At 36.2% G+C, this 13,471-nt stretch overlaps 1 protein-coding gene across 6 annotated transcripts in view; it reads right to left on the bottom strand.

Annotated features, from left to right (window-relative positions):
- The window catches only part of Eip74EF (Ecdysone-induced protein E74), a 338,704-nt gene extending 329,342 nt beyond the window's left edge, over positions 1-9,362 (bottom strand). For 5 of the 6 annotated variants that reach the window (XM_069498007.1, XM_069498008.1, XM_069498006.1 and 2 more), the window contains exon 1: positions 9,175-9,362. The gene's annotated coding sequence lies outside the window, so the exon portion shown is untranslated. Of the gene's footprint in view, positions 1-9,049 lie in introns of all 6 variants that reach the window. The other variant, XM_069498009.1, reaches the window with a different exon arrangement.
- Between the last annotated feature and the right edge of the window lie 4,109 nt (positions 9,363-13,471).

Genomic DNA, 13,471 nt, shown 5'->3' with positions numbered 1-13,471 from the left:
CATCATCTAGTTAAATTATAAATACGAAAGTGTGTATATGTATTACGTTTTAAGGCCTATTCCGTTTAATCGATTTTAACGAAATTTGGGACACAGAAATCCAATCAGTTTCATCTACACACTTTTTCGTCCCCATTTCACGTACCTAATAGGATGCGACGTTGTTCGCCTAGATTTCAAGTAGGTCTATCTACCTACCACAAATCTCAAAGAGACACTTTGGGAATTAGGACGATGGGTTTAGAATTCGTAGTCATTTAATTTGGGTTAATGTTTAAATGTAGAGTGCCTAAACATAATTTTGTGTCGATTTCAAGGGGCTAATCGAGAATTTTCTTTAAAATTTTCCATCGCCAAATAATATTAATTTTATCTATAAATAAATGTGAATACGTTTTTGACAAATTTTGTATTGGAAATCTGCCAAAACGTCTTTAATCGTTGGTTAAAATTTATTTGATGATTATTCAATTATATCAAATGAAAGGGCTTTATACCATTACATTCTCAGTTTTTTTTTATATATTTAAGAATAATAGTTTTTGATTTATCGTGCAAAATGTCGAAAAATATACCCGAACACGGAACCCTCGGTGCGCGAGTCAGACTCGCACTTGGCCAGTTTTTTAGGGTTCCGTACCTCAAAAGGAAAAACGAAACCCTTATAGGATCACTCTGTTGTCTTGTCTGTCTGTCTATCTGTCTGTCTGTCGGTCTGTCAAGAAACCTACAGGGCACTTTCCGTTGACCTAGAATCATGAAATTTGGCAGGTAGGTAGGTCTTATAGCATACATTCGGGTAAACATCTGAAAACCGTGAATTTGTGGTTACATCACACAAAAAAAATTAAATTGTGGTCATGAACTACCTACCTAATTAGTATTTTCAATTTTCGAAGTAAGATAATTATATCAAGTGGGGTATCATATAAAAGGTGTTCACCTGTGAATTCTAAAACAGATTTTTATTTATTTTTATGCATCATTGTTTTTGAATTATCGTGCAAAATGTCGAATTCTTACACAATTGGGGGGCAGGTGTGATCGTGGGCAAGCGTGCGCCTATAATGAATAAAAAATGTACATATATATTATCTGTGGCGGAGTTTTTCGCGCGCGCATCACGGCGGGCGGCGCAATGTGTGTCAAGGAGACCGTATTGAAGAAAAATTCGCAGACCTTGACGCTGATAGATTAGAATTAGGACTGTCCGAGTTATTTATTTTATTACGTGGGCTTTATTTATTTGGGGATTAGTTAACTAAACTACTAAACTATTTTGAGCGTAATTTTTGCAGACGACCTGGGGACCTTGATTCATCATCATGATCAACCCATCACCGGCTCACTACGGAGCACGGGTCTCCTCTCAGAATGAGAAGGGTTTTGGCCCTGGGAAGTCTACCACGCTGGCCATGTGCGGATTAGTAGACTTCACACACCTTTGAAAACATTATGGAGAACTCTCAGGCATGCAGGTTTCCTCACGATGTTTTCCTTCACCGTTAAAGCAAGTGATATTTAATTAATTAAAACGCACATATAACTCCCAAAAGTTAGAGGTACTCCGTATCGATCTGCACTTGTCGAACGTGATGAATATGGCCTAAATCCTAACCAATCTGATAGAAAACCCGTGGTCAGTAGTGGGCCAGCGATGGGTTAGTACCTATATGATGGATGATAGTGTTTTTTTTCTTAGCCGAAAATTCAATAACAATCCTATCTCTATAATATATATAAGAAGTCGGTTGAAAATGAATCGTTGAATGTGTTGCTGATCGCAAATCTCGAGAACAGCTAAACCGATTTCGCTAATTCCTATTTATAATATTCCTTGAAGTACGAGGATTCTTACGGAGAGAAAAAATTAAAAAGAATCCTGAAAAAGAATCGACTGTTAATCTGACGGTACGAAGTTCGCCGGGGCAGCTAGTAGTAGGTACTATCTATATATATAAAAGGAGAAGGTGACTGACTGACTGACTGACCGACTGATCTATCAACGCACAGCTCAAACTACTGGACGGATCGGGCTGAAATTTGGCATGCAGATAGCTATTATGACGTAGGCATCCGCTAAGAAAGGATTTTTGAAAATTCAACTCCTAAGGGGGTTAAATAGGGGTTTCAAATTTTGTAGTCCACGCGGACGAAGTCGCGAGCATAAGCTACTTTGTAATAAGGAACTTGTTTTTCGCTCTGTGATATTAATGGCTGGATCTGTTTACGCTTATTTATTATTAAAAACAAGTTAAATAATAAATTTAAAAACTGCCCCTAACCTTTGATATATTCAAAGATTAATTTAAATCGCACATTTTTTATTTAACTACTTGTTTTCCGCAATAAAATAAATAAATAATTAAACTTTGATACTATATCGTTGTATATTAGTTTTTATTATGCTGTTATTATTTCCTATTAGATAAGATACCTCTTGCTTGCATGAATCAGTCTCAAATCGCAATAAACGGTTAGGTAACGGTCATGTTAACGGCTCAAATTAATAATAATCAATCTATCTATAAACTCTCGATACATAGCAACGTCTTTTTTGAGAAATATGTAACAAACATATTTTATTTATTGTTTATTTTAGCGTTTAAACTATCGTGAGTGATTTCCATTATAGATAATATCTGTCCCGGCTTTACTCACGTGTTTAGTCGACGTTAGCCCGACTAGTTTCGAACCCATCCGGGTTCCGGATCCGGGCGAACTAACTCCCTTGAAAAAGGACCCCGGATGGGTTCGAAACTAGTCGGGCTAACGTTTACTAAACACGTGAGTAAAGCCGGGACAGATATTATTTTTTATTTTTTATGTACCGAAATTGAAGTTACATAGTAGTAATAAATAAGTTATATTGGAAATGCTTATCTCTGAACAGAGATTTCTTCCAGCTTCCCATTTAAGGTTTTGAGTAAGGCGTATTAAAAAGTGCAATAGGTCTTACGGTACTAGAATAATTATAAATTGAATACAAGAATCTTTAGTTAATATATGTATATACAAAATATACATATATATATTATGTCTATTGTATTTAATACATATTGTTTGTCACAAAAGACATGCCCTTTTTAACCGACTTCCAAAAAGGAGGTGGTTCTCAATTCAGCCCGTTTTTGACGATAATAATCATAATAAAAGATTACAGATAAAACTATTATTAATTTCGGCCGTAAAAGAACTTTGAAAAATGACTATAATAAAAAAATGCCATACCCCTTCCAGGTTAGCCCGCTTCCATCTTAGAACATCATCACTTACCACCAGGTGAGATTGCAGTCAAGGGCTATCTGAATAAAAAAGTATTAAACGTTATCTTTACATATTAAGTTTATTTTTGGCGCACATAACAATAATATCTTTCAACTAATTGGTAACACATGAGTTATAAATGGCAGTTTTCTTTGATAAACTTTATTCTTTAATTAAGTAAGTACCTACCTCTGAAAGATAATTAATGTACAAAATACGCTCGATTATTCTAAGGTCAATGCTCTCCCAAATTGAGTTAATTGTTATTTACTTATTTAGCGCACAATGGAAGAGTTAACGAGATAAAATTCATATTCTATGAAAAATACTATTACCAAAAAATAGATCCTTTTTTCCTAAATGAAATACATATTTTTTGGCATCTTCCATACAATAAAAACCTTTCGTTTGGTCTATTTTAGGTGTGTTATTTTTATATATTTGCGTATTTTGCTCGTCACGTCTTCCCATGTCGGGTTTTATGACCTCATAATAATATTATAGTACGAAGAGTAAACCAACTATGTAACTTATTTTATTTTTATAGAGGTATAGATGATGCCCGCGACTTCATTCACGTGGATTTAGTTTAAAAAACCGGCCAAGTGCGAGTCAGGCTCGCGCAATGAGGGTTCCGTACTACAGTCGTATTTTTTCGACATTTTGCACGATAATTCAAAAACTATGATACATAAAAATAAATAAAAATCTGTTTTAGAATGTACAGGTGAAGACCTTTCATATGATACCCCACTTGATATAGTCACTCACTTCGAAAGTTGAAAATACTAAGTATTTGTTCATGACCACAATTTAATTTTATTTGTGTTTAATACATATTGTTATCTAACCCTAAATTCACGGTTTTTAAATTTTTCTCCAAATGTCAGCTATAAGATCTACCTACCTGCCAAATTTCATGATTCTAGGTTAACGGGAAGTACCCTGTAGGTTTCTTGACAGACAGACCGACAGACAACAAAGTGATCCTATAAGGGTTCCGTTTTTCCTTTTGAGGTACGGAACCCTAAAAAACAGACAGACTCACTTTTGCATTTCTCTACCCGCATTTCTCCCCCCCTCCCCGCCCCTCCCCCTCCATGAGAGGGGGGGGAGCTCTCATTCTCCCAGCCTCTCTTTTTCAGGTTTGGAGGACAATCTGTAAACTTGTGCTCTATCTTTATTCTTTATCTAAATATATAAAAGGAAAAGGTGACTGACTGATCTATCATGCAGATAGCTATTATGACGTAGGTAGGCATCCGCTAATAAAGGATTTTTGAAAATTCAACCCCTAAAGGGCTGAAATAGGTGTTTGAAATTTGTGTAGTCCACGCGGGTGAAGTCGCGGGCATAAGCTAGTTCGGATATAAATATTTTATTTAATAATAAAATATATATTTTTTATAAAATGCAACCGTTATGGTAGAGAGTAGATCGATCTAGAAGTTTGGCGCGAGCTACGCCGCGTCGCTGTTACAAGCGCCACGTAATTCTGACTGCACTTTCACTGCGCACGCGGAAGCTTCTCTGATTTATACAGCCATTAGCTTGATCTGTGGCGGCCAGTTGTTTTCATGGGCCCTGCTAAATATGGCCTTACGAAGGACGTGAATTATGGTGTGTACGGAGACAAAAACAATGGAAAAACCTTTAAAATATGAGCTTACATTCGATAAAAAGAGTTTAATTTGTTTAAACGTAAGTATTTGTCTCTATTTGAATGATTTTTTAAAGAATACCCTTTCGTCTCCAACTAAGCGTGAAGCTTGTGCTAGGAGTAGGTACGACAATAGTGGAACGGGTGGGGTTTGAGCTGTCGACCTTTCGGTTTTCAGTCCACTCCTGTAGGCTGTGGCGTGCAGCTCATAGAGGCATAAACGCACTGCTTACCCTCATTGTAATAAATCAATGCTTATTTTTCATTTTAACCTGCCGTAAAATAAGTTCATACCTAAATGCATACCCTGGCTTGAACTCCTACAGGCTGTAGGTACCCGTTGAGCTGTTGAGGCTCATGATTAACAGAATCTTAGCAGTCTAACGGCCGAAATTAATATTATCAATCTATCTGTAATCACTATCCCTATAATAAATGTGAAAGTGTGTTTGTTTGTTGGTTTGTCCTTCAATCACGTCGCAACGGAGCAACGGATCGACGAGATTTTTTGAATTTATTCTATATCAAATAGTTCTTGACCTGTATAATATTGAAAAGTTTCCAGTAGTTTGTGTTTTGCATTATCTATCTAAATTCTAATTATATTGTATTGCATCTACAACTATTTACAATTTTCTACTGATAGTATATTTACGTCTTGGATAGGTACATACTTGAACCTGTGATTGAACACCGTCTCTGTCTATCATTAACATTATCAAGATGGTTAGAGAGAGAGGTGTGACAGCTATTACGTGATAAGGGCAAGGCCGCGTATTGTGATAATGATAAGTGCATCGTTATCTTCCCTTCGGGCGGTCTTCCGTGATTTGTGCATTTTCTTTAGGGAAGTCAACTATCCTAATTATTGCTCAATAATTAATATTCTCGCTCGTTACGTATACAATGGCATAACGTTATAATGTGATGTAATAACGCTTTAAGAGGAGATGATTTGAAGACTTTGCTAATTGCATCTCTTCACCAAAAAGAATGACTAAAAACATTAAGGATGTATATATTTTTCTAACTACATATTTATTTATTTAGGTTATTAAAAATGCGGTGGGAACTCTTTAATTTTCCGGGAAAAAAGTCCTACCCTGGGATGGAAGCTATCTTTGTACCAAATTTCATTAAAATCGGTTGAACGGATGGGCCGTGAAACGCTAGCAGACAGACAGACAAACAGACATACTTTCGCATTTATAATATTAAGTATGTATTAAGCACTCATACGCGTATGCCAAAGTCAAAAGTTTTAACTTTCAGATTTATACGTTTGCCAACCCTAATTCTACATAGATACTGTAATCTTTAGAAACAAGTGCTTTTTAATAATTAATATTAATAGCATTAAGGCTAGGTTTTCCAAGTTGTAGTGCTTTACTCCAAGAAGTACAATGTTAACTATGTAAATAGTTAAATGCATATAATATCAGTTACCATAGAAATATAGAGATTTTTATTATTTTAGCATATTTTTTTGTAAATATTCAAACTAACAATAATTGTGAATTCTTTACGACAAATTGTTTGTTGAATTTTTACAAAAAAAAAAATTAAAAATTCTTACTAAAATAATATTATTTTGGTAAGAATAAGAGTACAAGTGAGTTTATTTGTTGGTTCGTCTTTCAATCAACAGAGCGACTGATCTACGTGAATTTTTGCATGAATGTAGATAAAGACCAGGTGAGTAAGACAGGCTACTTTCTATACTGAAAAATTGAAGAGTTCACACGGTATTTCTTTTAAACAGGTAGTTAGAAATCAACGCGGACGAAGTCGCCGGTATCATCTAGTGATAAATTATATAAAGAAAATTATTGTGTGATAAAATGCGCTGCAAGTCACGAATTAGCTTTCTTTTTCGCTTAGATGACTTTTATAGCATATTTGTTTTGTACTCCCACAGAATTTGCGAAAAACAATAAAATAGGTATCACACGCAATTCTTAACTAAACGTATAATATATTAAGTATATTTAAAACAAAAATATTCTGCGCAATACTACTCAGCAAGGACAAAGCATAATTTTGCGTTTAACCGTTTTATAATCCATATACCTACTTTATCTATACTAATAAATAAAATTGAACAGTCTGTCTGTAATTTCGAAATAACTACTAATATTATGGTTATTTGAACTGTACCTTAGCTGAATCACACGTTTTTAAAATTTTTGTCTATCTGGCTGTCTGTCTGTCTGTTTGGAACGGCTGAATCTGTTTTGACGGGACTTTCACAGACAAGTAGAGGATCAACCAATGAGTAGCATATTATGCTACTTTTTTATCCGACTTTCAAAAAAGGAGGAGTTCTGTTTTTCTACCTATGTACCTACACCGAAATCTCCGAGATTCCAGAACTGATTTGTGTAATTTTTTTAATCGATAGGAAAAATTTGCGATAATGGCGTATAAAAAATTTAAATTAAAGAAATGATTCTTTCCGTTTAAATGTTTTCACGAAGTTTGATCGGGGACGAGGTACTACGAATTGGCTACTTTTGTCCTGGAAAATCAAAAGTTTCCACGGGATTTTGAAAAACCTAAATCCACGCGGGTGAAGCCGCGGGCATCAGCCAGTTTAAAATAAGTGTAAGTAGGCACTAATCATCGATCTGAGAATCGATATTGCAAAACCCATTGCGATATGCATTTTTGATTTTGCTTGGGTCAAGGAAACTCACCTACCTAAAGAAGAAAAAAAAACAGAAAATTGGTATTGGTACCTACCTTAAAAAACTGGCCAAGTGCGAGTCAGACTCGCGCAATGAGGGTTCCGTACTACAGTCGTATTTTTATTTTCGTATTTTTATTTTACTAGTTTGAAACCTTAGTTTACAGATCAACATAATTATTATGCAATGTAGGAATATAATTAACATTTACAAAATCTTGTCTATGATCAAGATTTTGTAAAAGTAGGTATGACCTTGAAGATATTCTGACTCAAAATCTAGAAAGTTCTACTCTGATGTAAAAAACTCTAAAAAAAATCCTTCTAAGAAATACCTATTCATTACGCACCTGCTCACCAAAGATAATCACAATCTAGAATATGCTTAACTCTACATTTCAAAATAAATAAGATATGAAATTAACAACACATACAGCACAAACCCCAAAATATGAAAAAAATATAATGATAACGAAAAAAATATATACCTATACTAAATACATTTTATATAAAATATATATATCATCATTATAATAAAAACGATGGTTAGAGATAAAACAAGAAGGCAGTAATGGTAGTCGTAAGGCCATTACACATTTACCCGGAAGGGACAGGATAAAACCTCAAAAATAACAAAACAAAGCCCCAATGTTTTTTGGTTTGTGAACATTACAGCAAAAGATTTTTGTTAAAGAAAATACTTGATATTTTATATCAATGAATCATTTTAAATATTATTATTCATTATTTCACACATTACAATAATTACCAGAACTTTCTAGAAGTTTTAAATTATATATTTTATATTTTGCTAAAATATATACTACCTAATATATTCTTTGGATATACTTTTATTTAAATGAAACTAGGTACATACCAAATATTAAGTTATAGTCACATATTATAATTATATAGTTATAAATAAGTTTTATATAAATATTTTTTTATTAATGTTAACAGTATAATATATGGATATTTTCATGTCAGCTACCTATACATTTATTTTCAATTTATACGCATATACAAAGTATTTATATACACTAAGTATATAGAGCTATACATACGAACAACTAATAAAACCTTGAACGCTTATATCCTGGAATTGAATTCAAGATCACTGTAAAACGCTGAATCATAAAATGCTCATTATATTTTTCTTTTATCTACTAAATAATATGTATACCTACTGTATTATTTCCGTGTATAATAAGACCTTCAAAAGTATAATTTTGGAAGTATAATATTAAATATCGTAAATTACAAAATGTAATGAGTATATTAATATTTTTATATTCATCATTTATGTAATATTATCGCTGCTTTTTAGATATATTTATAATTATTTTGTATGTTATAAATTGTATATAGGTACAAAAATTATAATATAAAATTAATATTTAATTTGCATTAACTAATGTTGCGTTATATATACGCACCTACGTGCATAAGTAGGTGTATATCAACATCAATTGGCACGGAGCATATTACATTTTCAGCATGTAAACATAACCTGTAACACCACACAGGAAATCCACGGTTCAATTCAAAAAATAACACTCACCGCATCCAAAATGCAATCCAATTGATCAAAAAGAATCCGTCCACACACACAATATCCAAAAACACGAACAATAAATATAAATAATCCAGAAAAATAATCCGTTTAGTTTCTCAGCACAGCACTTTAGTCACTGTCATTCGAACACACTTCGAGAGGAACGCACAACGTACGTCCATCCAACTCGGCGGTCTTCGAGTCACTGAACCGGCGGTGCGGCGGCGGCGCGGCGCGCCCGATGGCCGAGCCTGAACGAACTTCGGAACTTATCATACCATGAAATTAATGAATCGGGTCAACTGGGAGCTGATTCAGTGCCGTTTTGTGTCCTTGTATACGTGTGCGACCCGAAGGTCTTCAAACCTGAAGAAGGCTTTGACCGTTTATAGTAACCACTTTTACGATACTGGAACGTAGAAAATCAGTTCTGCTTCTGGAAAACCCTCGAGGCCGGCAATATTCTTACCTCTACAGTTTCGTTTCCCACATCTACGTGAAAGTTTCGGAGGTCTCCATACTTCAGGGAGGCTTTGACTGCTAAAACAACCTAACTCAACGTAGAAATTCAGATCTGTTTCTGAAAAACCCTCGTAATCATCCCCAAGATTTCTTTCAGCAGTTACGCGTGAGTTTCGAAGGTGCATCAAACCTGAGGAAGGCTTTTATCCAAATATATAAAAGGAAAAGGTGACTGACTGACTGACTGATCTGTCAACGCTCAGCTCTAACTACTAGACGGATCGGGCTGAAATTTGGCATGCAGGTAGCTATTATGACGTAGGCATCCGCTAAGAAAGAATTTTTGAAAATTCAATGCTTTAAGGGGTAAAACAGGGGTTCGAAAGTTGTGTAGTCCACGCGGATTAAGTCGCGAACATAAGCTAGTTTAATATATGAAAGAAAAAGCTGACTGACTGACTGATCTATCAACGCACAGCTCAAACTACTGGACGGATCGGGCTGAAATTTGGCATACAGATAGCTATTATGACATAGGCATCCGCTAAAAAAGGATTTTTGAAAATTCAATCCCTAAGAGGGTTAAATAGGGGTTTGAAATTTGTGTAGTCCACGCGGATGAAGTCGCGAGCATAAGCTAGCCTTTCATTAAATTTCAAGTCTTCAAGAATGAATGGTTTGATCAGTCATAAGTCATAACCACCGATACTCTACCGCCGCCAAGTGGAAATAAGTGTTTCAGTGGCCCTACCACGGCTGTTTGACAGCTACAATGTCACAATCGCAATCATCTCTGATTGGTTAATGCTCGCTCACTATTGGCCACAATGCATTGTTGCAACAAGAATCGCACAAATTCAGCCAATCAGAACAATTGAGACTGTAATAATGATTGATGCAGGTTTTAGACAATCGCCCTCCTGGTCTCTCGTGGTCATCAACATTCTCAACTCCAAGGTTTCTTGAAGGTTTCCAAACTTGAGGAAAGGGTTGACCGCTAATAGCTAGTTCCCGTGGGAATCTCTTTCATTTTTCGGGATAAAAAATAGCCCACGTCACTCTCCAGGTCTTTAACTGCTGGGGGTTCGATTCCAGGCACGCTTCTCAAACTATTCGGAGATATGGGCGTTTAATTAAATATCACTTGCTTTGCTGGTGAAGGAAAACATCGTGGGAAAACCTGCATGGGAGTTCTCCATAATGTTCTCAAAGATGTGTGAAGTTTACCAATCCGCACACGGCTAGCGTGGTAGACTTTGGGCCAAACCCTTCTTACTCTGAGAGGAGACCCGTGCTCAGGTAGTGTGCTGGTGATGGCTGGTTAATCATGATGATGAACCTTAGCTCAATATATAGTAGTAGGGGAGCCCAAGATGCTAAAGGGGGATTTACTCGAGCGTCGTGGGAACCTATTGATTTGTGAAGATTAGGCGCTAAAAATAAATAAAGGTTAAAGGAGAGCGCGGACAGATTTTCAAAAAATGCACACTTTTCTGCATCTAATTAACTTACCTTGTCTTAATCTGACGCGCTCGAGTAAATCCCAAAATCCCCTCTTGGGCTCCCCTACCATAAAGTTCTATTTATTACTAACAAAAAGTTTTATAGTAAGTCGTTTGAAAACAATAAATGTGCATTATGCAACATTCTATTATGCAGTGAAATCCATTTTGCTTTCGCAGCGTCGCGTCGCGTCGTGCTCGCGTTCAATTAGATAAATAAAAGCGAATTTCGTACCAATTAAATTGTATAAAGGCGACTCTACACGCTCATCGTAGAGTCATGAAGGATTTTAATTTAATTTAATAGGAAGCCAACGGTATACAATGAAATAATTGATATATGACAACTTATATAAACTTAAAACTGTCAATGCTTACTCACTTACAGGCTAACTCAACTTTCGTAATCTAAAATTTCTAAATACTAATACTTAAACTAAGACATTCTTTTAATTTAGTTAATACGCTAAAAGTACAATTATTCTTATAGTTAACTAACAATAGTACCCAACAATTTCAAAATAAGCCTAATTTGTCAGATGGTTTTTAAGGATCGCGTAAACGATCATGCATGGACTTAGCGATTTTTATTGCTGTAGGCCCAAAGTTATTACAGTGAGTACCTAATAATATGTCATCTCAAATTAAATGACATATTATTTACGGCTCTTAACAGTGTGAATTCTTGTCAATATTCAGTTTTTAGGGTTCCGTACCTCAAAAGGAAAAACGGATCCCTTATAGGACCTTATATGTCAAGAAACCTACAGGGTACTTCCCGTTGACCTAGAATCATGAAATTTGGCAGGTAGGTAGGTCTTATAGCAGACATTCGGGGAAAAATCTGAAAACCGTGAATTTGTGGTTACATCACATCACAATCACACAAAAAAAAAATTAAATTGTGGTCATGAACTAATAATTAGTATTTTCAATTTTCGTAATAAGATAACTATATCAAGTGGGGTATCATATTATGAAAGGTCTTTCGCCCTGTGCATTTTAAAACAGATTTTTATTTATTGACTCGCACTTGGCCGGTTTTTTTGAACAGTCGTATATAGGTAGGTACCAAATAAAAGTGCTACGTGCGAGAAGCTTCTAGAAATCCCCCAGCCGGAAAGATAACATTGCTAGTTTCCTCGAGAATCACGTTTCTTTCCACGCGATAAGTGTAAAGTTGACCCTATAATGGCGTAGCGAGGACGACCGATGCTCGCCGAGGTTAGCCGAGCCGAGCGCCGAGCGCCGAGCGCCGAACGCCGACGAGCCGATGAGCGTCGGCCGCGAGCGAGGCCGCGCGGCGAACGCGTCACTCAAGGCAACTGTCTTTTCCCGCCACTCTGCGTCACTGATATGTAGTCGAGGAGCTAGTGGAAATATCAATACCTACAATACATTCTGGATTACATTGGAAACTAGTTGAATACATATTACTACAGTATTCAATACTTTGGCCTGGCAAAATCTTAAATATATAAAAGGAAAAGGTCACTGACTGACTGACTGACTGATCTATCAACGCACAGCTCAAACTATTGGACGGATCGGGCTGTTTGGTATGCAGATAGCTGTTATGAAGTAGGCATCCGCTAAGAGAGGGTTTTTGAAAATTCAACCCCTAAGAATTAAAATTAAAAAGATACAATTAAAAGAGCTCTTGCCACCATAAATATTCCTGCGCTCATTGAGCCGGCAGGGATTAGTCGGGATGATGGCAAGAGACCTGATGGATTGACGCTGGTTCCCTGGGAACGGGGACGGGCGCTAATGTGGGACGCAACTTGCGTTGACACATTGGCCCCGTGTCATATCAGGAAGAGAGCATCAAGACCGGGAGCCGCAGCAGAAACAGCTGAAAACGGCAAGCGGCGCAAGTATGCCTCTCTTATAGAGAGTTACATTTTTGTGCCGTTTGCCGTGGAGACCCTGGGGCCATGGAGTCTCAGTGCTAAAAAATTTTTACGAGACATTTCACCGCGATTAATAGCCTCATCTGGTGACAGAAGGGCTGGCTCATTTTTTGCGCAATGGATCAGCCTGGCTGTCCAGCGCGGAAATGCAGCCAGTATTCTTGGCAACATTCCACGCGGTCATGATTTATATAGTAATTAGATAAGGCTAGCTTTAAGTTTTATTGTAATATTAAAATAAAAAAACCCCTAAGAAGGTGAAATAGGGGTTAGAAATTTGTCTAGTCCACACGGATGAAGTCGCGAGCATAAGCTAGTCGACTTATTTCTTGCCACCAGCTCCCTGCCTACTGCATTGTGTTGCCACTTTTAATAAATGCCACGATAATGTAGCACCTTCGGCGTGTTTTGATGTAAGGTAATTAA

The sequence above is a fragment of the Maniola hyperantus genome, chromosome 4 (genome assembly GCF_902806685.2).
Source record: "Maniola hyperantus chromosome 4, iAphHyp1.2, whole genome shotgun sequence".
NCBI lineage: Eukaryota > Metazoa > Arthropoda > Insecta > Lepidoptera > Nymphalidae > Maniola > Maniola hyperantus.
The sequence above is the reverse complement of the archived record's forward strand: the minus strand, read 5'-3'. Positions and strand labels throughout refer to the sequence as shown.